The sequence below is a fragment of the Mauremys reevesii genome, linkage group 5 (assembly GCF_016161935.1).
Source record: "Mauremys reevesii isolate NIE-2019 linkage group 5, ASM1616193v1, whole genome shotgun sequence".
NCBI classification, from domain to species: domain Eukaryota; kingdom Metazoa; phylum Chordata; order Testudines; family Geoemydidae; genus Mauremys; species Mauremys reevesii.
This window is the reverse complement of record NC_052627.1, coordinates 76065418-76091347: the sequence shown is the minus strand read 5'-3', so window position 1 is coordinate 76091347 and position 25930 is coordinate 76065418. Positions and strand designations below refer to the sequence as shown.

Sequence of the window (25930 nt, the reverse complement as noted above, 5' to 3'; positions counted from 1 at the left end):
TGGCAGCTCCAGCTCCCCCTCTGCGTCAGGCTCCTCCAGTTCTTCTGGGTACTCAGCTGCTGGCAGCCCTGGTAGCCCCTGTCTTTCCTCCAGGTCAGGTTTCTCCTGGTCCAGGGCCTCCCCTGGACCAGCAGCAGGGTCTGAAGGGAGCAGCCAGTGGTCTGGGTCTGCCTCCCTCCCTAGTGTTGCCCTGACTGGACTAAGGGCCCTGCCCTTTGTACCGTATTTTCCGGCGTATAAGATGACTTTTTATACTAAAAAACAACCCCCAAAAATCGGGGGTCATCTTATACGCCGGGTATAAACAGCGGGCAGCCCAGAGCCCTCTGATTCCTGGCCGCGGCTGGGATTTAAAAGGCTCTGGGCTCCCCACCACAGCGGGCAGCCCAGAGCCCTCTGATTCCCGGCCGCGGCTGGGATTTAAAAGACTCTGGGCTCCCCGCCGCAGCGGGAAGCCCAGAGCCCTCTGATTCCCCGCCGCGGCTGGGATTTAAAAGCCTCTGGGCTCCCCCCCCTCGGAAGTGGGGGTAGTCTTATACGGTGGGTATAGGCCAAAACCTATGTTTTAACTGTAAAATTAGGGGGTCATCTTATACGCCCAGTCGCCTTATACGCCGGAAAATACGGTACTTCCTGTTCCACCCCTCCCCTTCTGGGGGGTGGAGTAAGCTTGGCCTGGCCCCACCCCCTCAGGCTGAGAGAGTGGCTCTATACCCTCAGGTTCGGAGGGAAGCCACCCTGGCTCCCTGCAGGGAGCATGAAAAGTCACAGTGCACATGTGTGTCCCCAGTACTCTGTAATTCAAAAAAATGATATGTCTGAGATCTATGTGCAACTACAGTGGGATCCACACTATGACATACTCAGTGTCACACAATGGAATGGCTTCATTCATTTTCCATATTAACTTTTAAATATGTTTTTAGACTAAATTGAGAGTTGTCTGCTTCCCTGTGCACATCAAAAACAATGATTGCTTTTTAGGGACAAATGCATAGAATATCAGTGTTAGAAGGGATCTTAGGAGGTCATCTAGTCCAATTGTCTGCTCAAAGTAGGACCAATCCCCAGACAGATCTTTGCCCCAGATCCCTAAATGGCCCCCTCAAGGATTGAACTCATAATCCTAGATTTACCAGACCAATGCTCAAACCACTAAGCTATCCCTCCCTCCTAAAGTCTGCCTATAGATATGGGAAAACAATTCCCATTGACTCAACTGGAATTATGCATGTATATCAAGATCATTTTGGGTTATAAACACCATATTGTTATAGCTAGGTATTTATACCACATACACAATGGTAGCGAGCATCTAATAGAACTATAATTCTAAGAGGCAATTGAAACATTGGGGTTTCCTTCCTTCAATTTCATACTTGCCCAGAAAAGGTAGAGCTTCATCAGAATATTTAAAATTATGACAACGAGAATGGTCATACATTTTTGTCTTGACGTGAATAAGGTTGTGGTTATTCTGATTTGGGTGTCTAAAACAGATCAGAATATATCAGTATTTGTTATCTACAATTTAGATGCTACCCTATGATCATCTCCGACTTGAACTGATCAGTAATAATACAATGGACTAACTGGTCTCCTTTCAAGAGAGGGTATCACACTTCACCTACATTCCTCATTATTTCCCATAACTCTCTTGTGAATGAGGTAGAGATATACTGTGATCACTTCTGAAATCTTTCTGAAATACAGCCATCTCCGGGAGGAAAGAAAGCAGCTGAAATTTTGATAGTAGCTGCTGGTTTCTTTTACATACAGCACACCCTTTATTGATCTACCTACGCTCTGTCACCTAATCTTTATAGTATGAATTATAACAAGTGATCACCTTCTCTCTGTAATTTTATTTCCTCTCTAACACCTATTCTGCTGAATCCTTCTTCTATTCCAGCTAACATATTTTTGGATTAGCACTAAGTATTCTCTCAAATTTACTCCTTACAATAATGTGTACATTGGGACCACAGAGATAAACACTTGGGGTTAGAACCCTTATGACTGGCCCTCACATTTGACTTTTTAAAACACTTTTCTTTTCCATCTTCACCGATGAATGTTTTTGCCTGCTTATGTTGTACAATGATCCTCAAATGATGCCTTTTTAACAACACCTGCTTCACTATACATATAGCGAGAGGGGGTTTTATTTCTCCGGTATAGAGATGAAGAGTTCTATTCAGACTACACCTTTTTAAAAAATATAGTACAATCTCTATTGGTGCAACATAAAGTAATCCTTCTTCCACAATACTCCCATTCTTTGTTAGGGTTCAACATGAGATCTGAACCACTCTTGCATTGGGTAATTCTTCAAGCAAACCATCCCACTTTATTTTTGAGACATGAATATTTAGCTAAGCTTTATCTAAATTTTCATAATACAAAAATGACTACAATATAGGAAATTTCCATACCATTCCTTTACCATTCAACATCTCACTTCAAATAACATTTATAAATAATTTAAACAAAAAAGACTTATGGATTCTCAAGTGAAATAGTTTGGTAAAGACAGGGGCGGCTCCAGACTCCAGCACGCCAAGTGTGTCCTTGGGGTGGCATGCCGCGGGGGGTGCTCTGCCGGTTGCCAAGACGGCGGCATGCCAGCTGCCTTTGGCGGCATGCCTGCAGCCTTTGGCGGCATGGCTGCAGAGGGTCCGCTGGTTCCGCGGCTCCGGTGGACCTCCCGCAGGCCTGCCTGCAGAGGGTCCGCTGGTCCTGCAGCTCCGGTGGACCTCCTGCAGGCGTGCCTGCTGAGGGTCTGCTGGTCCTGCGGCTTCGTGCCTGCGGGAGGTCCACCGGAGCCGTGGGACCGGCGACCGGCAGAGCACCCCCCGTGGCATGCCGCCCTGCTTGGGGCAGCGAAATGGCTAGAGCTGCCCCGGGTAAAGATGTACTTTCTTGAAGTTGAATCTTCCAAGGAGATATTTATAAGTGAAGTATGAATAGTGTGTGAAGTGCAGAGTATGAGAAAGAATGCAACTTATTTTAATCCATTTAGTATTGGAATATTATTGTTAACATCTATATTGTTGCAGTACTTAGAGTCCCCAGTCAGGCTAAAGGACCCCATTATCCCTGGCTGATGCACAAAGACACACTCTCTAGCTTGATGAACTTGCAATTTATGAAATAATTGTAACAATAATAAAACAAAACAATAAAACAATAATAATAAAAATATACTAGAGATGAGACAGTGATTTACCACTTCATATTAAACTTCGTAAAATATCTGTACCTCCACTCTACTGTATATACTATACAGTATACTATATGTTGCTTAAGTGCAGATGGGTTTACAGTTCCTGTAAGGTTTTTTTTTTCCCTACTTACACCTTTTTAGCATATAAGGGGGTTAGTTCAATAATGTATTCTAGTGGGAGCACATTAATATAATACATTCTAGCCACATTTCTCTTTTGTTATACAAACTCTTCTCTACTTGACAACTTACAACTGCTTGGTAAAGGCAGTTGAATTGATGACTTATTGTAGAGCTTCTACACTTTCCTGAGTACTACTTTAATTTTATATCACTTTTTATTAGCAGAATGTTGAACTTTACCATTGGTAATAAAATGTTTCACAAATCTTTCATCTGATTCTTGTCTGATAAGATGTAGTTATTGATCATACTTTCCTAAAATTCCATACATTAACCTTGGGATCACTCACATTCAAGTTCTCTACAGAGCACTATAAAAACCCCCAGCATTCTCTGGGAAGTTAAAAGTAGAAATCTTTCTTCTTCTGGTTTTACTATAAGCAGTAGAATTATTAAATCTTGGTGATTAGAGACCCTTGTAAAGTTCTCTCTTTTCTACACAGTACATTTTAAAAAAATAGTCCACAGAAATTTCTTTAAAAAAAAACAGTAATGTTACATTTAGAGCTAGAAAACAAACTGTTTATCAGTATTAGAAAAATTGCATTGAACTCTTATTTCCAAGCCTACTACTTCCTCTTATACAATGTGACATTTACTAGCAATAATTCTTGCTCTTTATAAAATGCCTCTTGTCCCTACTACTTACCTACTTTTCTTTTGATTTAGCACTATCATAATTCATTGCTATTATAATATTTTAATCATACCAACGTAGGACATTAAAATAGTTAGTGTGTAAAGTAAATGTTTTGAAGTTCAATTCACAGAAATTGAGGGATTTTTGCTCAATATTTGGTTTTGTAACAAGAAATTTAAGAATCTGCTTATTTTGCATTTTATTACCCCATATAAGAATAGTATTAAGCGTGTAATCCCGCAAGGTGCAGATTGTCTTCAAGACCCATTAATACTAATTGAGGGCAGAACATCTCTTAGGAGGAACTCAGAAACTTGAAAAATTAGTGACCTAGTTAGCAGTAGTAGTTACTTTTTCTAGAACAGGAGCATTTACAGAGTCCCAACCAAAACTGGAACCGCACTAAACAGTATACAAATACATAACACACCCTTAGCCCAAGGAGCTATGGGCATGTTCTCAAAGTTATTTAATGCTTAACTCCCATTGATTTTACTCCATTAGCTCAACTGGTAGAGGTTTGTGACGTGGAACATATGATGCCACATGATGGATTTTGTTTTTTTCCAGTTTCCTTTTTAAAAACCTTAGGAAATGACACAAATAAATTATGTTAAAAGAACTTTATTAAATTTGCAAAGTCATGCCCTCAAAAGCTAGGAAATTGTTGCCTATGAAACCCAAATTCAGCCTTTTTGTGTGTATGGATTCTGGTACAGTCTTCAACTACATGATCAGGTAGTACTTTTTCCCACAGGACGATCCCAGCCTCATTCAGTGGACAGGATGCACCTGCTCCGGGGAAGAACCAGGGTTGTGTAGTAAAGGAAGCTGTTGTTTTTAGAACCCCAGCCTCATTTGTTGCAGAAATTGGAAGGTGGGTAGTGAGTTTGGTATGGGATTCCAAGAGAAAGGAAGGTTTCAGAGTTAAGAATGTTGAATGCTGCCCTGGATAACTGGATTCTATACAGAATCCAGGGCAGCATTTCAGTCATGGAAACCAGGTTGTAACCAGATCCCCTGACTATATAGTTATTGTAGTGTAGACAGGCCTTTAGATATTGAGTAGGTTGTAAAATATGTAAAGTCACCTGCTGGCAAAGAGCAGCCTTATTGACTAGAAATCGAAGATCACTCATATGAGGTTTATTTGTTTTGGGAGAGATCATTTATTCCAATTGTATTTGCTCCTTGGCATAGTGATCCAAATGGATTTAAGAGTATACTCATAATAAACCAATGGAATTCCAAGAAGAAAAGACTAAATAAAGACTTGTATTACATTAGTTGTTTGTTTGTAGGCACAATGAACAAAATTGTTCCAAGGTACTACTTGACTTTTTACATATTCCTTAAATATATAAGGTATGTAATATTGTATAAATTAATTACATGATTTTAAAGGTATTTTCCTTTTTTTACTTCTACAAATAATTATTTTCAAGATTCAACTCTTTTGAAAAATGTAACTGAATAAATTTAAATCTTAAAAGTTTAGTAAAGAAGAAAATAACTGAAAATCAGAGTGAGCCTTCCTAAAAAAATTCCTTTTTTAATCTAAAAATATTTCTTTGTGGGAGTGTTTGCTTAGAAGGCCTCTTGCTAAAAATATATATCACCTTTAATTAATTAAAACATAATTGTCACAGATTAACTACCTTGTAATCACAAGGGATTTTACAGATTTTAGGGGAATATGGATATATAAATTAAGAAATAGATAAAGTGAGTCAACAGAAAACAAACCCTTTTTCCAGTTCGTATTTGAATACACCAGGTTCAAGGACCCAGCATTCTTCTTCTCTCACCATGGAGCTTTGATTTTCCGGCTGATACAATGAAGCTGTCTCTCCATTCTCCTTTCTGAATTTCTCATACAAGGTTCAGAGCATACACAAGCACCACACTCATGCAGTTGCCAGTTCAGTCAATGAGAAACAAAGTAGCCTAGCTTGAAATCCACAAGAAGGAAAAAGAGATAGAGGGAAAATTTAAAATATGAAATTGCATGCGTTTTTGTGGTGGGAGGGTGGACAAAGGGAGAATAAAAGAATAAGGTAGACCACAGACATACACATGCCACAAAGGGTTTTCACATTCATTGAAAGAAGCAGGAACACTGCATCTTCATTTACTAGGTTTGATTTGAACAGCTGGCTTGCTCTAGCCTGGTCAAAGTATAATTCAGAAAAGACTTAAAAAAAAAAAAGAGCACAAGTGAAGTCCTTGGGATGAACTTTATAAAGAAGGAGAACACGTGTCTAATCAAAAGTTTCCAATATCAAAATAGGTATCTGGTATCCCAAATAAAGATACCTCCTACTTCTCTAACCTGGTCTGACACACTTCCCTGTCTACAGATGTCTTCAAAGGAGTTGTTGTGAACCCATTCACCATCTCAGTTAAAACAAGACTGATTATGACAGCGCTTTGCCACCTTTTGGTAACCATTATGCTGCCTGGTTACTATAACTCTGCAACACTCTATAACCTCTCAACAGTGTCAACTGAAGTGGGAATGTGGGGAGGGGAAGAGAAAGATGTCAAAGGACATTTTGAATTGCACAAAGAGACAAAGTGAGAAGCTGTGCTGCTTAGATCTCAGGAGGAGAAACTGGTGATGCAGAAGCAGGATACAGGATAAAACAAGCTTATGCTTCTAGAAAACACCAGGCCCACAGATGGAGATAGAGGACTGGAAAACAACATAGTGCCTGAATGGGGAATTAAGTTAGTGGAAATGGGGGAGGGAAGAAAAATCAGGCCATAGCCAACCACAAGCTGGCAAAGAGCTTGTGTGCTATCCAAGTTGCTTGATGACAAGAATCTAATCAGGAGCTGGAGTCTGGCTTCTGGTTCCAACTCAAGTTCCTCCTCCATGACATATTGCACTTCCCAACAATGGCTCCTCAGCTGCCTTACTGTTAAAACGACTTACCTGTCAAGAAACTCGTCAAATACAAGACTGTCCTAATAACTCAATCTTCCCTCATACCACACTCACAACATTTTCTTGTATTAATTTACCTCCTACAGTCCTCCCATTTGTTGCATTTTTTTGCTCTTATTCAATTGTTTGGTTTAATTAAGCCAATGGTGAAGGTTTTGTAGAGTGAATACAGATCCCTCTTAAATCTATTTTACTAAGTAACCAAATGAAATCTAATAGAAAAAAATGCTGTACAGTAGTGATAATAAGTTGCCCAAAATGATAGCCCTCCCTCTCCTAATATAAATTCAAGAACACACAAATCCTGCATCATGATGATCTCTGGCACCAGTTCAAGCAGTCTAACTAAAGTCAAGTGCTGCTATCACAATTTTCATTCTCATCCACAGTCATAGCACTGGCAGCTACCTTGCTCATTATTGGCCACACTAGTTGATTTATGTCCCCTGTGGGCTGATGGCTAGTAATGTTTTGTGCCCAGGAAGGTCTTCATATATTTTCACTGTGGAATAATTTCTCTTTGGTTTCATAAATAGGCACAACATAGCATACCGGAATCACAAATGGTATTAAGTCAATGACAGGGCTATTCCATTTGATGCATCTGTCTTACGTAGAAGTGAGTCTCTCAAGGGCATATTCAATTACCACTTTGCTGTGTATTCGAAGAGATGCTTTACTTCACTACTATTAATCAGGTAATATTTTGTTAAGGGATAGGGAAAGTCTCCCAGAATCAGTGGGAAGACAGATACACTGTTAATGTCTATGGTGTGAGGGAGAACATCATGCTATTTTCCACAGATCTCGTCTACATAAATCTCTCATGCATGACAATTAGAACTCATCCAGATAGTCTGACAAGGCAAGTACTAACCTCCTGGCAAGCTTCCCAAAAGATGCCAATTGACCACATTGAATGTAATTTTTTTTTCTCATTTGGAAGCTTTATAGCCATCATCATTTATTCCAACTCTCCATGACTGTTGCCCACCAATTTTTGAATGTGGTCCTAGTCCCAAATCAGCGTTCTATTTCCAAGTTTCATAGACAAAGCATTTGAACTAGGCATCAACGCACAATAACACAGAGTAGAGCCTGTATTAACACTGCCAGATTGATGAAGTGGAAAAGGCACAGGACTGGGAGTCAGATGCCCAGGGTTTTATTCCCAGTTCTGCCATGGACTACTTGTGTGATCTTTGAGCCAGTCACTTTATACTTCAGTTTCCCCATCTGTCAAAAGGAATTAACAGAACTTACGTTTTTACAGCACCTTGAGATATACTGATGAAAGGTGCTACTAGTGCAAAGTATTACTACTGTACACAAGATATATCCAGTTATAGAATCCTGGATACCCACATGAATTGTGGGTGTTATATGGGTGGATGTGCTCCAAATGTTTCATGCATTTGTATGATGGACCCGCTGCATAACTTCAGAAAACAAATGTTTGCCTTTTCATCAGTGTACCTGCCTCGTGAAGACAGATCCAGACTGACTATAGCAAAGATACCCATTCTAGCACTGGCTAATACTTAGGAGCAGGCATCTTCATTCAGCTCTTCAAGACAGACAATATTTGTGCCTATTCCAATACACTAAAAAATAATGAGATAGAAGGGAGACTGCAAGAGACACTTTTCCTAATAACATTTCAAAGGGATGAAGAGCACCCACTAACAAAGAGACAAAGCCATTCAGCTCATACAATATATTATTCTGGATTTCAGAAGAAGTACAGTAATATTCTTACTATTATTCCACAAAGCTAGTATCAGTGATAGAATTAAAAGAACTAAAAACCCAATTGAACCTGCCTGCAGTCTAAGTTTTTATGTAGATATTAAGCAATGGATTCACTACATTGTTGGATTTCAAGATCAAGTAGCCTATCTAAGAGAATTCTCCACAATAAAGCACCTTAATGTGATAATTGAACTACTGGATAAGATACATGACTGCTCTATAAAGTAAATTATTGACTATCAGAAGCTTTCAATTTTAGAAAATGACTTGGTATAAGAGCTCTCCAGAGCTCGTGACAAAGGTTACATTTAGCTCCTTTAACATATAGTAAAAGGAAATGAGACTTCCACCAACCTCCTGTATATCAAATGATCAAACAGGAAAGAGAAGTAAGTGATGATAATACCCTTTTTCCCTAGCTCTTCATGATATTTCCAAAAAGTAACTTCCTGAAATATGAACTGGAAAGAAAATGAACTGAACCTGAAAATCACTATTACTTTCCTTACAAGCCTACACACATGATTTAAAGCACAATGAACACTGGTGAACACCCAAAATTCACAGAAGTAATGAGAGGTTAAAAATCTTATTACTGCTAAGTTAACTGTAAAAATAAAATTAGAAATAAAATTCCCTCAAATAAAATTACAAGAAAAAGAAATCCCCCTTTCCCAATTTAAAGACTGCTATTGATTATTCACTTGAGGTTTGTACCAACTTCCTGAAGGAAAAAAGTGCAATACTGACAAAGAATGAGACTATAGTATCCAATATTTTAATATAAAAAATAGGCTTCAAGGTATTCCTCACCTTGAATCTATGCATAGGTAATGAAATTTCAATAAAAAGGAGCATGAGAAATATGTGACTGTAAATATATCTCACAAAAATTGTTAAGCCCCAAAATTTGAAAATGTATTCCCCTCTATGAAAAAAAATGTTCATTATTTTGCATAAGAATTTTACTAACTCAGAATCTGCCTCATTCTCCACATGTGGCCTCCATGCCTTATTCCCTTTCCCCTACCGTACCAGATTTAACTCTGTTCCTTGCAAGTATGAATTATTGTATAATCTTTCATTGTATCATCATATAGCTGGACTATGTCACATATTAGGCAGCAGTGCACTTCCTTGAGGATTTCCAAACATAAGCAAGGAATCCCCAGCTATTTGGCCTGGGTTAGGCCTAGAGGATTTACAGAGATTGCATATTACAGAAGCTTCTACTACTATTTGGAACCTAAGGCCTGGTCTACACTGGGGGTAGGGTCGAACTAAGGTACGCAAGTTCAGCTATGCGAATAGCGTAGCTGAACTCAAACTATCTTAGTTCGAACTACTCACCCATCCGCGGCTCCCCCGTCGACTCCGCCACCGCCATTCGCGGTGGTGGAGTTCCGGAGTCGACGGGAGTGTGTTTGGAGTTCAATATATCGCGTCTAGATGAAACGCGATATATCGACTCCGAGAAGTCGAACGCTACCCGCTGACCCGGGCGGGTAGTATAGACGTAGCCTAAGACTGTAACTCATTTGTAAATAAGTATTTTCTTATTTAATAAATCTCTAGATAGTTTATTATAGGACTGGCTACAAGAATTGTTTTTGGTTAGAGATCTAGGGTGCAACCAATGCGGGGAAAGTGACTTTGGGACTGGGAGAAACCTGAATATTATTGTGATTTTTGAGGGTAAGGACCCATCTATCTCAAAGGAAAGCTTGCCTATGTGGCAAGATAGACCGGAGTACCCAAGGGAACTGCCTGTGACTCCATGTTAAGGCTATTACAGTGCTTGAGGAGTTCATACACAATACTTGGTTGGTGAAATCTAAGGATAGACCACACAACCAGTTTGAGGTTTGTGGCTTGGTTTGTAATGGTAAGCCCTGAGGTTGCTACTCATGCTCCTGAGCCACTCTAGGCAGCCTGACAGCAGCCACTCAGCTAAAGAGGCACGTCATGCGCACAGCATATGCCATCGGCATACTAGCCTGTACTGGCTGATGAAGAAAGTTTTCCAGGTGAAATTGATTGTGTTGGTTTAAATTTATAAAGCCTGAAGTCCTGGCTACCAGAAAGACCATCTTCCATCCTATGTAATAGTGTCACGGGTATGATTACTGTAAGTATTTGAACTAGAAGTCCCCTACTGGCAGAGGAATCTCTTTCATGGATCCTCTGCTTTGGAGGACTTATTTTCTCCATTACCCCATCAGAGCCCAGACTGGATAAACTTCCAAGGCACACTATAAAGCTCATCTTTTCTCCCTTACATATTTGGAGAGGTGATGGTTTGAGAAACGTTGTGTGGTCAGAGCTGGGGGTATTATTTATTATTATGGAGGTACAAAATCATTGATACTTCTTATGGGAAGATCAATATGCAACAATATTTTCTAGATTTCAATTTTGTATTGTATATTTTAGTTACCGTAAATCTCTTACAATTAAGAATAGGGATTTATAGAAAATAATTAAATAAATATGGCATCCTCATTGTTGCCTCTGCCAGTGAGCACATGTTCAATAAAAACGTAGACTGACTTTAACTATAGATTGGCTTGGAAGATTAGCTTTGCATTGGTAAAGATCAATTTTGCCATCCACACCCAAACAGATGAATTTTTTATCCATAGATAATTGAAGTTTACACATAGGCAAAGCAAGACAACTGCAGTACAGTACTTGCTCTGTTCTCAGCAAATCTGAGATATGAGCACAAATCTTTAACAATAGTTTGCATGCTCATAGTTATCACATATTTTTGGACACCACATTTTGTGTTAATTGACTCTGACATGTCTATGTTTTCAATGCATCTTGAAGGTCCCACACCTGCTTGTGTGCAAGTCAAAAATAAGGTGTGATTACTTCTATATTTCCTTTATACATCTTTTTTAATGCTTACAGATTATCTACAAAAGGTTACTTGAGGCTCAAATTTGGCTTTAAAACACCAGCTCAGCAGCTTTTTTTTTTTGGAAGGGAGCAGTAGCAGGGGATAGTGGCTGGGCACTGCCAGACAACGAGTGAGTGAGAAAAAGAAAATGGTGGAAAGTTAGGAAAACATGAAGGAAACAGAAGCCCTTGTTGTCCACAGTGAATAAAATTACAAGTCATGAATGCAATTGAAGAGAATAGTTGGTGCATAGCAGTTCCATGGCCACTAATTGAGAATAAAGCAGGACATTTAAGAGTGAAGACTAGCTGGAAGAAAATAAATTTAAATATAGATGTGAATAAATAAGAGTTATCATAGAAAATTAAACTCCTTAGCAAAGAAGAACAATGTTCTCTGGGTAAAATTCACCCACCCATGTGGATGTTCCACATAAAGCTCTACAGAGCACTTAACCCTATATTAAAGATTCAGCTGAGACTTTGGTGGTCTAGAGGTCTCTTGAGTAAATTATCTGGGTGGAGCGAAATTCACCTTAACTGAATAAACATTGGTTTATTGAATTTGTGTACATGCAAGTGAAAAAGAAAAGTGATGAGTAGGTGCGTGGATAAGTTTATAGTTTAAATTCAACCAATTCTGCAAGATTCTAAAGAAAATTACATACACAGGCATGAGCAAATATGCAGTATATAGCACCTTAACAAAAGAGTGGAACATTATGGTCTATTACAAAGGCCAGAGATTTGGGGCAGGGGGTGTTTTTTTATATGTGCACAGTACCTAGCACAATGGGGCCTGATCTCTGACTGGTGCCTGTGGAGAATGAGGGAAACATCTGTCCTATCTATAAATAAAGTATCACGCACACCTGAGTTTGTGTGTGCGAAGTTATCCTGTCTGACTGCACAAAGTCACATCAAAGGAGGTGATTAGGAAACTATCAGGAAACAAAACAATGGCAAAGATAAGGTATATTAGCCAATATATATATATATATATATGCTGGGTGAAGCATTCATAAGTCCCTCTATTTTCAGTTTAAACCAATTTTTACAAAAAAAAAAAACCCAAACCCTGGGTTTTACAAAAAGTATTATTTGTTTTTTCCCCAGATTTTCACCCAATTCAAATATATAAAAATAACTTGTTTTATTAGGAAAATATATTGCCTGAGATACATGTATTACAATAACACATTCATCTGTGTGTATATGGAAAGCTGCCAGTTGAAGTAAAGGTATGTATTAGCCTAGAAGATAAACACAATAAACAAACAGGCACACACGCAAGCTCTGAAGGGCATGCGCATCTGAATGTGCTGATGAATCTCATGCCCATCATGTACACATTTCAAGCTGTTAGAAGATAAACACAATAAACAAACAGGCACACACGCAAGCTCTGAAGGGCATGCGCATCTGAATGTACAGATGAATCTCATGCCCATCATGTACACATTTCAAGCTGTTAGCAGATAACAATTTAAAGGTCTGACACACTAAAATGGGAAGAAACCGAAAAAATCTGTATCACAATACATTCCATAACACAAGTATTTGAAAGTTAAAAAAAAAAAAAAAAAAAAGAGAAAAGGATGTAGTTGAGTGTATGCACTGCAAGTGGCATGGCCCAATTATTAAATGTAAATGTTTATAGGCTAATAGTTTATTCAATTGAAAAGTTTTATTTTGGAATTAGAGATATATTGTTTTCTTAAACTCAGGGGTGGTATTGTGTTTTGAATTCTGTTTTAGTCCTGCAGAAAATCACATTGAATTCCACTCACCAAAGCATGAATCTACTGAATACATTTCCCCCCATCCTTCCATCCACCAAAATAAACCCTAATATTTACCCAGAAAAATTAATAGTTTTTACACCAATGTTCACCTATTTGTTGTTGTAATAATAAACACAAATTCCTAGAGAAAATTAAATAAAATAAAAACCAAAAGCAAAGGGCCCTAAGTATACAGCACATTCATAAATATTATGTGCAGGGTATTATTATTTTACTATTGATAATATTAATATATCTAAAATGTAAGGTGTTGGGAAGTTACATTAATTGGATGTATTATGCTCTTCCCACAATTCTGTTCACCCATGTCAAGTATTCTACAACATCTTGCAATGCTGAAGTTAGCTTTGACATTAGAAAATAGGCAACTTGTCCAAGCAAAGATCTATGAATATTTTGTACCAAATACCGTTAGGTAGTATCTTCATGGCTCATCAACATTTGGACTGTAGTATTCAAAATAATATATGAGAAAATACAGGGAGGTACTTTCATGGACCAGCCCCTGGAATGCTAGTCTCTAAAACAAAGAAAAGGGAGGTACAGAACTACAAGATAAGGAACTAGTACCGACTGGTGGGTTGGATTTTAATGACATGCAGAACGTTTTGTAATATGTAAAATCATACTATAACTACTACCTGATGCATATCTTTGAAGCACACCTTTTGTGTAAGATGATGAAGGCTGCAAGAATTTGCCTCCCAGAAGGAGGATATGTACGTGTCCTTTTTGTATTGTACTGTTTTTTTCTTTAGATAATAAATTTGGCTGTTTGAGTCACCTTTATTCAGTCACAGGGTCCCAGAGAAAAGGGGCTTACACGTACCAAACCCAGTTTGGCTTGTCATATTAACACAGTTGGGAAAGCAGAAGGCTGCAACCCAGAGATCCACTCCAACACCAAGAAAGAGAGGTGAAGGAAGCCAAACATATCATCTGAGGAGTGAACCCCATGAGGGATCAAAAGCAGTTTAAAGCATACCTCATTCTGTAACCATGAAAGGGACTCTAGATGATACTGCAATACAAATTAACTACAGCACCAAAGACACTCTTATATCATTTGTGCTCTTCCTGAAGCACTAATGTGAGGATGTGTGTGCTGTTTGTAAAATATGTAGCAGGAAGCCAGGCAGGACACACTGAAGAAGATTCTAAGCAGAAGTTCTACAATCAAGTAAACAGAAAAAGAATAACTTCAAGGATAACACTATTTGCCTTATTCTAATAAAGTTCCTCATTCAATGACTGGAGAAAGTGACTCTGTCATTCTTTACAATTTGACATGACATATAGCAGCTGAACCAGAAATTGACAGGTTCTGTAACACACTCACAGTATCATTTCCCATGACACTAGCAGCAGTGTGAAATTGAGTGTGTTCACAGTCCTAGTCAATTCCACTTGTTCGGGCAGTATGTTACAGTCTGGGTCATTTTTTCCCCCTTCAGATCCTACTGCCTTTGTGACACAAAAGTTAAAAAACAAGTAAATATCAAAGACAGTAGAATAGGAATGAATAGTGTGGAAACAAGAGCAGAAAAAAAATGGGAGAGATAAGTAAGTTGGTCATTTTAGAAATTGCTGGAAGACTCCACCATCCCCCAGCAAGCACAGGGCCTCTCAACAACAAACAACAAGCCCCCTTCATGTGAAGAGCATCCCCCACCCAGCCGCACCTCTGAGTTTGGGATAGAGAGTCCCTGTGCAAATTTTATAGTGACATCCGCTCCAGAGAATCTCTTCCCCATTCTCTCCCAGCAATCTGCCACTCCAAGCTCTTCAAGAAGCATCTCCCACAATTTAATACCCCAAACCACCTCCCCTTATCCAAAAAGAAACCATCCTCATATCCCCATTCCCCAACTCCTCTTTCTTTCTTCCCTTTCCCCAACAGAACTTCTGACATTTTTCTCTCTCTTCCATTAGTTGTGTTCTAACTCCCCTCCTGTTTATGCTCTTCTTTTTCTCCTCTGTTCACTGTAGACATTCTCTCTTATTCCCAACGTCTTCACCTCCCTCTCACCTCACCCATACTTTCTCTATCATTCCCTGTGTTTCTGCCACTCTACCCCAGGCCATCTCTTCCCCATACTACTTTTCTGTTGTCTCTCTCTTACGTGGGACTGGTCCTGCAACATTTACCAACCTGAGCAGTTCTATTGAAGGCCAAGGGAGTACTCATTTAGCATTCACTGCTAACTTAAATATTTACTTCAGTCTAAGGATGACAGAATTAAGCCCTGTATTACTAGTATGTTAGTGTTGGCAGCACTAGTCAGGTCCTCAAGTGTCTACTACCAATAGCTCTGGTTCTGCAATCCATACTCAAGGAACAAACTCTCTTAAATCAATAAAAATTTTGTCAGAATAGAGAGAAAAAGGGTAGACCTGTAGCGTTCAATGCCTGTGGCACAACTCTAGTAGCAGTTCAAGAGTCCACAAATATTACTGTTGTATCCATTACCTGATCTTTGATCATCTACTCAGCTGTATGCCCTAATATTTTGGCAGTCTGTACAGCATGTTTATTTTCCACAAATGCCTGTGTTTAGCTGCAAAAAATGCATTCAACAGGACAGTGGTTCTCAACCAGGGGTACACATAGGGGGATAAGCAGAGATCTTCCAGGGGGTAAGTCAACTAATCTAGATATTTGCCTAGTTTTATAACAAGCCCTGCAGTAGAAAGGGGATCCTCTGGGTCCCACAGAACCCACTGCCATAATAGCGGGAGCAGGATAAAAATTCAACAAACAAGGCGGAAGCAGGTGTGAATAGGTATTGTGGAGCGGGATGGGAGCAGGATTAAAAATATAGTTCTCCCATGCCACAAATAACATGAGCACCCCGGCCAGCAACGGCCACTCTCTAGCTTACTAGCTCTAAAGGCAGTGCCACCATCAGCAGCAGTGGAGAAATAAGGGTGGCAATACCATACCACCCTTACTTTTTTGCAGGTGCTAGTGGTGGTACTGCCTTCAGAGCTGGGTGCCCGGCCAGCAGCCATTGCTCTCTGGCAGCTGAATGACAAGACTCACAAGTAAAAAAGAGGCTCAAGTATCACACTGAAATATAAGTACAATATTTGTATTCCAATCAATTTTTTATAATTATATGGCAAAAAAACAAGAAAGTGAGCAATATTTCAGTAATAGTGTGCTTTGACACTTTTGTATTTTTAGGTCTGATTTTGTAAGCAAGTAGTCTTTAAGTGAGGTGAAACTTGGGGTGCACAAGACAAAGAGTCCTGAAATGGGTACAGGAGTCTGGAAAGGTTGAGAACCACTGCAACAGGAGACCATTATCCTCTTGTAACATTCTATTTTACTGATGTTGTCTTTTAATTAATACTAAAATATTTCAAAGTTATTAGAAGCCATTCCCAGGAGTTCTAGATTTCAAAAGAGCTCAAATTCAGATTATCGTTAGCTAGTATACAGCTACAGTTTACATACAGAAATGTCATTTTAATTAATAAAACTGACATCTGACATCCTGATTGGCTTGTTCATGTTTCTTGTAGGATAAGTGTTCAAATGTAATGCATATTGATTTTTCTGTCTCTCTACCTGCTGAAAATAAATACTTTCCACACTTTAAAGACACAATAACAGTCAATTAATCTTTCCTAATTCATTCTGACTTTGCAAATGCATTGATTAAGTTAGAAGGTAGAAGATATTGAATTAAAATTTCTAAAGTAATCTTAACAGAGATAATGATGCCCACTGTAGTTTGATTGAACAAAAACATTTTTTAAATGAAAATGCTTAACACATTAGAGTAGCTATAAAAAGCTCAGTTGCCTCTGTGTAGAGAAATACTAACCAATCACAATGTTATGGCTAGGCTAGCCATCATTATCAGTTACTGAGTTAACTGTCTGGAAGAGTAACAGGTCCATATGTAAAAGTTAACTTACTCGCTAGTCACAGTAAAACAATAATGTAATTTAAATGAGCAAATGTATTTCCAGTGACTCTGCATGTCAATTCTTGTACATTAAAAATATTCTCATACAAATATCATGACAATTTAGGTAGATACTTTAACCATACTGGTACATTATACATCTTAAGCAGGGTACTGCTGAGTTATTTAGAAGTCTGTAAATTAAATTGTCGCTATCTTTAACATAGATAACATAGCTGCTGCACAAGTGTCAGATATTGAACTTCTTCATACTCAAGTCACTTGCAAATATTTTGCATCTGTGATTGTAAAGTAAACTCCAGCCTGAAATGTATTGATCACCCACCCTATATCTTATAAGCCAGTCATAAGCCTCTTTTATTATTACAGTTTCTTTAGATGCATGTGCCTTTTACTGCAGTATATTGTCTACCTAGCAGTACAAGGGCAGTGGTTACACAGGCTTCAGAACGTATTGTTTTTTTATGTGAGAAGTGAATGTTCTAATGACTTTAAGCCCCTTTCCCTCTGCACGTGTTGTGCTGTTGAAGTGGTACAAGTTGTCTAGCAATTTGGTAAGAACACTTCACACTATGAGGTGCAGAAAGTTTAGCATCCAAGGAGTGTATCTAGTATGGTCGATTACTACTAGTGAAAATACTAATAGTTGGTTAATGGGATTGGAGTCTTGGGAAGCATTTTTTGGCAAATAGGGGGTAGGAGGAGTTAAAATAAAATACTGGTCTGAATCACTCAACTGGTGTAATGTATAACTAATGGAGGAGAATTCCGGAATAACTGATGTGTGGGAATCTTTTTTGCCTTTTTTTTAAATAAGAGGAGAAAAGTTAGTAGAAAAATGTACACAGCTGATGTTGAAGAAAAGCATGTTTGTGCTCACCAGAGGAATTTCTGAAACATAGTTCATCCTCATGTAAAAATTGCCCTGTACCTGACACCAAGATCATTGGAATTCAAGGTTTGGTGCTTAATTTATGCCAGTCACACAAGACAGAACTCCCCCAAGGCAGCTTTGTCTGGCACACAATATTTAAATGTGTTCAACTTGCTTACTTTGGAGAAGATCCTCCTTTTTTTCCAGTGTTCTCCAAACTCTCTGGACCTTCCTTACCCTCTATCACGTAACAGAGGTGCTCCAAAAATTTAGATGTCAGGATATCAATGCTCTAAGTTATTTGATTTAAAACACACACACACACACACACTTTCATTACCTTCTGTGAAAACACTTTTTGATGAGTCAAAGCAGGAAAGAACCCACAAAGTTATCCTGAACAACATTTTTTTTCTATACAAGTTTAGGTAAATGAAGAGTGGAAGTTTGTGGAAAAACAAACTTACTTCAATTTTTATGAATTTATTACTCCTCATTTATAACAGCACTCTTTAGAAATGTTGGGACTATAATTTAATATGCACCACACAATCAAAACAGATATTGAAAACTCACTACGACTGGAATTAAGGAAAACAGAAATGTGACACTAGCACTCAGTATTTAGGGGAAGAAGGAAACAACAGTTCAGTGAATAATTTGAATATTTTAGCTTTTGTGGATAGAGAAGGAGGAATTTGTGGAATAGTAATATAGAGAAGAGTGGTTTACAGGTATTATCCACTAGAAACTCTGAATGCAGACTCTACAAGAGGAGAAATGACTGATTTTAAAATTTTCTCTATGATCCTGTGAGGTGCTCAGCATTCTCAATTCCCACTGACTTCCATGGGAGTTGAAGGCATTCAGAACCTTCCAGGAGATGCTCAGTACCTCACAGAATTGGCCTCTTGGTAGATATAGGTGTTATTAAACATTTAATTATGGTGGTTTTATTCTAAGGATATGATTTAAAAGCTAAACAGATAGAATCAAAAGTTTATAAGAAACCATATGTGTCTTTCAGCAAATACCAACAGATATGCTTGTGTTCTATTTTCAATATAAGTTCCTTATTACATAAGTGAAAAAAGTTTCCTTTTTAAAATATCATAATCTAACAAAAGTATCAGGACATACATTAAAAGATTGTTTCCCTAAAGTGGTTAAAATGTATTTTTCTCCCCAGAAGTTCTTAAAGTACAGAGATTGTATTTTATGCCATTTTAGAGTTTGTTATTTAATTTAGCTTATAATATTTTATTTAACACTTGTTTTCAATGGTGATTGTGACAAACCTATATGTTTCCTCTTTGGAAAAATATAGTAAATGCAAAGTTATTTCATAATTCTTGTTATACCAACTTTATCATACATTACACCCTGGGCGAACTTTTAAAATAATGTAAATATTTCTATATTATTGCTACAAGGGTTTTCACACAGATTGATGTTTCTTAAACACATATACTCAAAACTACCTTCTCAAGTATCTGAAAATCGAATAGGAAACTTAAAAAGTTATCAAAACTGATTGGTTCATCCATTTGTCATTTAAAAACATCGAGGAAGTTGGTAGATAGGTGCATTAATATACTATATATTAGCTTTTGAATTAATGAAGGATGACAAAATGAACTTCTTAAAGGATCTCTGTTCCAAGCCTTTCAATATTCTGCTTTAAATTGTAATTTTCTATAATCAACTACAGATAAGTTACAAGAAATTGAATTTAGATATTCAGACATGAGATAACAGCAATTGAAAGAGGACTTTTCACTGGATTGAAAAAGTAATAATGTTGCCTTGTTTTATGCCTGCCCTGGTTACATATGTATTTAAGTATATAGAAAACAATGCTAAAAATTCTGTTTCCTCTTGTCTAGTGAACTTGCATACCCCGTGTTATTTCCAAGCTAGCAACATAATTACTGTAGTCCTTTTGTAAGCTTTACCGCCATTACAACCTCATTACTAAAAACTCTATCACCTTTCAGCCCTGCTAGAGCTCTGCATGCTATTTTAAGAAAGTTAGACCGTTTAAATATAATTAACCATTCAAAACAGTCCATTCCAATCTGCAATATACTGGGAACATCTTTCAATTGTAAAGTAATAGTTACCTACTATTCCATAATTTTAATAATGCTTTGATACATATTCCTGTAATTATGTTACAAAGTAGAACTATTTTCCTAATAACAGCACGATCATTTTCTGATACACAATGGCAACTCGAAAAATAATAATCGATACAGAAACTAGGATTAGGAATAAATACAAAATAGCATACACTAGCCCATCCACCCAAAACAAGCATAACCACCTGGAAAATGCAAGTTTTCCAAAACTACTTAATACAAGCACATTTAAAACGGACAAAATTCAAAATCAAATGTCTAGTTCAGGTGTGAATTTCCACTTTGTAACGTGCAGTGTTCCTCTATAACGTGCTGGAGAGCTCTTCTTTCAACTATGATTAAAGTAAAATAAATTGTTTTATGCAGAGTCTGGTACAGTTTTCCATTGCTCCATCTGCTGGATGTCTCTACAATTCTACTCCTAACTCATCACCTCCAAAAAGTAACATCAACTAGTTCAGCAGGTGGCTTCAGCCTTCAGAAATCTCACGGCACACTATATACAAGTTGTTACTGTGACACTCACACGGAGATTTAAATTACGGGAAACTATACACAGCTCTCCACCCCAAAACAATACAAAATTACCCCCAAAGAGAGGAAGGGGATCTTTTAAATAGTTAGCCTGTTCTACGTTAAAAATAAAGCTATAGCTTAAATACAATTAGAAATACCCCTATACTGATGGATATATTTAAGTTTTCTTTTAAAGGATATATATCTATATAGATACACATACACACCTGTATCTCACCTGCTTTCATAAAGGCATGTTCTTACATGTAGATATTTTCCAAAACAGAATTTATCTAAATACCTATGAGTCTTTTATGCTGCAGCCTTGTTGGCCCCAGGATATTAGTGAGACAAGGTGTGTGAAGTAGTATCTTTTATTGACCCAATTTCTGAAGACGAGCTCCGTGTAAGCTCCAAAATTGATCTCTCTCACCAAAAAAAGTTGGTTCAGTAAAAGAGATTACCCCATCCACCTCATCTCTGTAATGAGTCCTTCAGGTTTCTATCCTAGCTGCTTGTAGCCCTCACTGGAATCACATGTCCATGCGTTTTCAGTTACTTTCCTTACTGTCCCCGATAGGACAACTTAGTACTTACAACAGTGGCTATTGCAAGGAAAGCGTTTGCTCACTCCTGGAATCGAGCAGCAGCAGGAAAAACTTCACTCAGGTTTGCATTCGCCTATTGCTGCAAACTTACGCGCCTGCCACTCGGACTCCTGCTGCGAGCGGCAAGCCGAGTGATTTAAAATGAAAACCCAAACAAGCAAAGCAGACGCATTATTCAGTCAAGGCACCTGTATAATGACTAAACAGGTGTCGCAGCGGAGGATCCTCCCGGCTGCTCCTGAACTCCCAAACCGTCCCAAAACAAAACTACCCACCCCAATTAACCCAAAGCACCCTCCCCCGATTGAAAAGAAGAGTGTGTGTGTGTGTGTGTGTGTGTGAGGGGGTGCGAATGGGAGGTGCGAGGGGGAGGCAAACTTTGGCAAATGCTCGGCTCCTAAAAATAAAGGTAACTGTACAGCAGAGACGATCTCGTTCTCCACCGTTTGTAGGAGAGGTGACCACAAGTGAAACGTACCTGTTTGCTGTCTCTCCCCCACCTTTCTTTCCTAGACGGGTGGAGGCACGAAAGGAAGCCCCCTCGCCGCAGTCACCGAGCTATGGAGGCTGCCAGGCAGAGGGCCAGCAACAAGAGCCCTACTGGGCAAGTCACTTGAGCAGGTGAAATTGGGCATCAGCAGCCAACAGGAAGCAACACGTTTAGGTTGAACTTTGCAGCTTCAGTCCCGCCGCCACCGCAAAAGAGCCGATCCCCACCCGGCAGAGCCGCTGTCTCTGCCTCTTTTATTGGCGCGGGCGGTATTGCTTTATTTACTTATTTATTTATTTCGCTCTCTCTCTCTCTCTCTCTCCCTCCTCGCCAGCGAGTCCTCCCACCCCCAAGCGGAGTCCGTTCCAGTCACTCCTGCCTGCAGCTTGGCAGGGCTGCTCTACTGGCGACGCCAGCCCCGCTTTCCCGCGGCGCTGGCCGGGGAGGGAACGGGCCGGGGCTGCTGCCAGCGGGGGGAGGTGGCGGCAGGAGCGAGAAGCAGCTCCTGGCGCTGGAGGGGCTGCACCCAGCTCGCGCGCCGCTGAAGGGGCTGAGATGCGCGAGACGGATGCAGGGTTTGCAGGCACCGCAGCGGCACCAGCGTGCGGCACCGGCTCCACCGCCACCTCCTCAGCCCCAGCCAGCCGGCTTCAGGCTCCCCGCGGCTCCCGTCATGAACCCCGCGGGAGGGGCCGGCCCGCCCGCGCGCCCTTTGGGATGGCTGGCTGCGAGGTTGCGGCTGTTAATGGTGGGTTTGGTGATGCACTGGGGGCGGGGGTCGTTCTCGCTCTCTGGCGCCTTAAAGGTGCAGCCCGCTCCCTGGGCTGCGCGCCCGCCGCGAAGGGGGCCCACAGCCCTGCCGGGCAGAACAAGGTGGCCCTGCCACCGCTGCTCCTGCGGGGTGGCGGCTGCAATTCATTCCCCACCTCCCCGCCCGCGCCCAGCCTGATCGCGACCGGTACTAGCGCTTACCCTGGGAAAGCACCGAGCGCTGCTGGAGCCCCGCTCGCAGTCACCTTAGGGGGAGCCTAGGAAGGCGCCCCGGCTCCTCACTGAAATACCTGCCCCCACGCTCATGGGCTCAGTGACCGTCTAAGGATGGTTAGAGCCACTTCGTCCAAAAGGTGAAATCGCGGTGGTGAGTCGCACAGCCCTGCTGTTAACCTGGGGGTGACCTGTCTACGGAGGGCTGAGCACAACCCCAGGCATGGGGGGCGGGGGGGGATTGTCCATTTATTATTTGCATGGGGACTTGAGGGAGACCAGCCGCAGTGAGCGGTGTGGATGGGTTTTAAGTTCACTATAGCTCCTGTGAAGCCAACAGAGAAGGAGCCTCGTTTCCAGTCTGATTTGCTGAAAAGACTGGGAAACAAACCATTGCCTGGATTTTCTCTGCTAATCAAAGCCAAGCCTGGAAACCACCACCACCCTCATCTGTCCATTCCTCTGTGCCAAGGCCACTTCCACTATTATCACACGTACATACAACATACATTCGGGCTGGCTGGCGGAGGCTGCTTGGACCCAGTGTATTCACTGCGCCTGCACTACCTTTCCTTTGCGCTCAGCCGCTGACTGGGTGCAGCTGTGAATGAAAAACAATTTTGTCCGCTAGTTGCTGTTTTTTCCCTGTGTACGCACATATGAAAGACAGAAAAATTGTCTCCCCCATCCCGCTTCTTGACTGAGATCAGGGGCGGAAAGAGGAGCAGATGGGACAGTCTGCAAGGTGGGGGCTGCACGCACTGTGGTGTGTCTTCAACTCCTGGATTTTCTCCGCCCACCTCCCCAGCAGAAAAAAATATAATTTTTTCATGTTCTTTTATGCTGCCATGAAAAAAAACATAAGGAAATAGTGAGTGTACCTAGAGAATAAAGTTATTTAGCAAGTATTAGTAGAGAACAAAGCATAATTTATATCCCTATTCCTCTTTAGGTGACAACACAGAGTAATCTAAAGATTGCTTTTATCCTGACAGTCAATGAATTTATGTAGATTTACCACCCTGAACAGAGGGCTCAAATCTTTCTTTGCTCACAACTCTGTAATTCTACCTTTGTCAAACGAGAGCAATAAACTAAAAAGACTAATATATGTTTCCTTCTTAGTAGTAAATCCCATTGCCTAATGCAGAGAACTTTTTATTCAAAAACCTGGATCAATGGTTGACTTTGTTTTGAAGCCTTTATTTAAGAAGGTATTTTAAAAGAATGAAGTTCATGCTCTTAACATTCTTAGAAATCACTCCTCAAAGTCTATCACCAGACTAGTCAACAACATCTAGTTGTTAGATGGTCACTGCCATCTAACAATAAAGCTTGAAAGTCGGATGTGGAAACACCTTTGAGTTCAAGCAGTGTACTTTCTTACTGGAAAATAAGACCCACATTCTCTCCCTCCACTCCCTTGAATCTTTTTAACAGCTTTCTTTGGAAAGGTGGGGCTTAATTTTTTCATGTTAACACCAATAAGCTTTCAAGGTCAATTAGAGGAAAATGACAAATGGGTTCTATATCAGAGAGAATGCCTCCAACTTTATATAATGTGTTTAGTGGCAAATGTTTAAATAGTTAAATACTCACTTAGTCTGGTTGTCATTTTAATCTGTTATACTATCCATCTCCAATAAGTATTTAAATATAATTTATTAGTAAAAAGATAAAGTGAGTTCTACTGAAATAAGCTTTTGACTTTTCCAAATATGAGAAATTAAAGGAGATAAGGGTGCTAATTATGGGCCTGATTCACAGCCCACTGAAGTCATTGAAAAGACCCATTGATTTCAATGGGCTTTGGATCAGAACCTATACTGGTATTTTTATTTTATAAGTGATGCAAATTATTAAATTAGGACTTATTTCATTTTTATGGCAAAACTAAAACCAAGATGCAAATATGTAACTTAAAAAAGTATTTTAAATTCAGTACCACAGATTTTTAAGACTGCTGAAATCCTAATGACTGAAATCCCAATGACTGTGGGTCAAATCCTGTTCCCTTTAATCACTCAAATAGTCCTAAAGAATTCAATAGACTATTCACCTGAGTTAGATAAGCAAGCTATTTTCCAGACTGTTTGGGAGTTAGGGTTAAAGAACACAGAAAGAGGTAAGGAGTGAGTGGGTAAAGTAAAGGAAACAAAAGGAGAAAGGACAAAGGACTCAAATGTAAAACATAAGAGAAAGAGACTTCTCTGAGTCTTGCTTTAAGGAGTTGCTTGCAGTTAGCCTACTTCACTGATCATTTTGATCTGTTGTACTGTGCTTTTCAGTACTAAGTAAGAATGTTAATAATAATAAATGCAAAAACTAGCATGGATACAACTTTAAGACTGAGAAGCCAAGCACATAGATCAGAAAATTCCAAGAGTTAGGTTTCTCCCAAAACATTAATTTCACTAGGTTGCACAATTTTTATATTTTAAAGGTAAAATATAACCCACCCTATGTTAATGCCAATGGTAAAAAGACACTTCAAAATTTAAATCCAATCAAATTTTTTTAAAGGCTTTTTTTTTCCAAAGTAGTTTTAGATACTACACCTGCCCCGTTAACTTTTTTGTTGTTGTTTTACAAGTCACATTTTCCTATTTTAAAATATATTTAAAATATTTCCTATTCCTTCAGCTGTGTCAAAGACTCATGCAAATAACAGGGGAAATGCTCTGCCTGCACAGTAAGAATGCAAGTGTTATATATGAAGTGCTGCCAAATTTACAAAGTAAACAAATTTAAAAAAAATTCTTTGATTTTTCATATAGTCATTTTAGATGTTACTTGTAACAATAGTAGATTTTTAAGTTGACAGTGCCCCTTAAGGTTGTCCATTTAGGCACTCATTCATAGAATGTCAAATTTAAAATTGAACATGTCACTTATCCCATTGTGCATAAACATAGTGCA

General features: G+C 39.4%; 1 protein-coding gene across 1 annotated transcript in view; it reads right to left on the bottom strand.

The window, feature by feature from the left end:
- The window catches only part of TENM3 (teneurin transmembrane protein 3), a 2204264-nt gene extending 2181519 nt beyond the window's left edge, over window positions 1-22745 (bottom strand). The window contains exon 1 of the mRNA XM_039540233.1: window positions 22016-22745. The gene's annotated coding sequence lies outside the window, so the exon portion shown is untranslated. The remainder of the gene's footprint in view (window positions 1-22015) is intronic.
- Between the last annotated feature and the right edge of the window lie 3185 nt (window positions 22746-25930).